We start from the raw sequence: 2,500 nt of genomic DNA, 5'->3' as shown, positions 1-2,500 counted from the left end.
ACACATAGCTACACACTGAGTTCCTCACACACACACACACACAAAGAGGTTGATGACTGCCGAGCCATTCTGTCCGCCGTCTCTTCCCTCTTTAAAAGAGACATCCTTTCTTTATGTTCATGGGAACACATCAGTGATTGGCTAATGGACGAGCGGAGAATTGCTGTGGTTTCATTGGTTTGGCCCGTGCCACCACAGAACTATCCAATCAGGAGCTTTGCAGAGGCCCCGTTCCACATATCTGGCATTCTCTGGTCAGCGACGGTTAGATGTGCGATAGATTTATAAAAGGAAGAATGGGGCGATGATTCACGAGGGCTGAAGAGTTCTGGATTATCAGCTCATGTTATCTATCTGAACCCAGAGACCCGAAGAGCCAGGACTGGTTTACTAACATTAAAGGTGTCTTTCAAACCCTTTAACCCCAACGTCATGTCATATTCTCCAAATCGGTCCGTGCGCATCGTGGCCAAGGTTGTTCTTGTGCAAAGGTATATTTGATGTCCCTTTAAATTCGTCTTTAGGCAATCCAGAGACTTTTGGACTGTGGGTAAACATTAGAATCTGTAGGGGACTCGGTGGAAAACTGCACTCATTCAATGTTCCCCGGCTCGGTAAGGGAACCTTGTTAATGAAGTGAGGAGGGTTCCACGCATGGATGTGGTTCCACGTGATGGTGTCACAGTGGAATTAGCTACTTAACAGCAGTACAACACAAGTCGCCTTAGAAATAAATACATCAATAAAAGCTTGCGACATGGCGCCACCATGTGAACTAAATCAAACGGCCAGCTAAGTCCAGAGCACCCCAGCCCTATCAGTATACTGTCGACTGGTTCCCTCCTGAGATTCTGTGTTAAATCAAGTACACCCTAAACCCCGTTAGTGTTCGCTTGTTTTATCAGCATTTGAGTGCCTCTGTCTCCTCATCAGTGTTTTAACCCCGATCTTAAACCTCTGGACGGAAACAGACCCACCGGCCCCGTAGAGAGGGAGGCCCACGGACACATCTCAAGTGTGTGTGTGTGTGTGTGTGTGTGTGAGTGTGTGTGTTATCCTCTTCCCCTCCTCCACTGCGTGTTCTTTCTCTCCCCGTTTCCTCCTTTCTCCTCCACTTAAAGGAGGGGGGGGGGGGGGGGGAGGATTAGAGGTGATTATGGTAACTGAGAAGGGCACACACACACACACACACACACACACACACACAGCCCTGTCCCCCACAGAGACAGCTTAAGGGTGCTGATTGACATTGTAGGGATGAAAACTGGTTGGCTGCTGTGTGTGTGTGTGTGTGTGTGTGTGAGTGTGTGTGTGTGTGTGTGTGTTTACCCAACAATGGTGCTCAGCATGCGGCTAATGCTCTCCCAGTGTAGGAAAAGAAAAAGGGTGGATACCAAAACATGGCTGGGATTTTCTTGCTGTCTGTGTGTGTGTGTGTGTGTGTGTATGTGAGTGTGTGTGTGTGTCCGACAGGAGAGATGATAGATTAGAAGCCATTTATCTTCCTTTATCCTCTGTGGCATCTGTCTGAGAGAAAGAGTGTGAGAAAGTGTGTGTGTGTGTGTGTTTGTGTCCCATTGTCCATCTCTGCCAGACACCGATAGGAATGCCATGGCACGGTAAACGGATGATAAACGAATGAAGGGATGATAAACGAATAAATGGATGACCTATAGCTACAGACTTGATTAATGAACTTCTCCGACAACCACTCTCTGTCTTTCTGCCACCCTCCCTCTCTCCTTCTCTCTTTCTACTCCATCCCTCCCTCCTTCCTCTCCTTCTACTCCCTAAGTGTGATTAATGATTCCAAACATATCTATTCAGATCCACTGCTGACTGGTCCGTGTGTGTTTGTGTGTGTGTGTGTGTGTGTGTGTGTGTGTGTGTGTGTTTGTGCGCATGTCAGGTAGAGGGGTTGAAAACATCTCATCTGTCCCACAGGAGACTGCAATGGCCGTCTGTTTTACACTACGGCAGACATTTTAAGTCATGGTTTTGAGTAGTATGACTGTAAACAGATACAAACACAATCTCACGGGGGGCGCCCCGGTAGCTCACCGGGTAAGGCGCGTCCCATATGAAGGCTAGTCCTTCGCGCGGCGGACCCGGGTTTGATTCCCGGCTCGGGTCCTGTGCCGCATGTCCTCCCCTCTCTCTCTCTCCCACGTTTCCTGTCTCTCTAAACTGTCCTGTCCCATTAAAAAGCTGAAAAGCCCTAAAAAAATATCTTAAAAAAACAAAAACAAAACACAATCTCACCATCACACTCTCTCCTACATCCATCCCATCATCCCCTCTTTTTCTCTCTCACACACACACTCTCACTCTCTCTCTCTCTCTCTCACTAGTGACTGTGTCGACTGTTCCTGTCGACAGCTCAACCTTTTGGCCCTCTGCTTCCTGTGTCAAAGGGGTGATAGGTGAGGAGGGGAATGTGGCCCGACTCTGGGTTTACGAGACACACACACGCACACGTACACACAAAGAAACATTCAGT

Source organism: Borostomias antarcticus, assembly GCF_949987555.1.
Source record: "Borostomias antarcticus genome assembly, contig: scaffold_185, whole genome shotgun sequence".
NCBI classification, from domain to species: domain Eukaryota; kingdom Metazoa; phylum Chordata; class Actinopteri; order Stomiiformes; family Stomiidae; genus Borostomias; species Borostomias antarcticus.
This window is presented reverse-complemented; position numbering follows the sequence as displayed.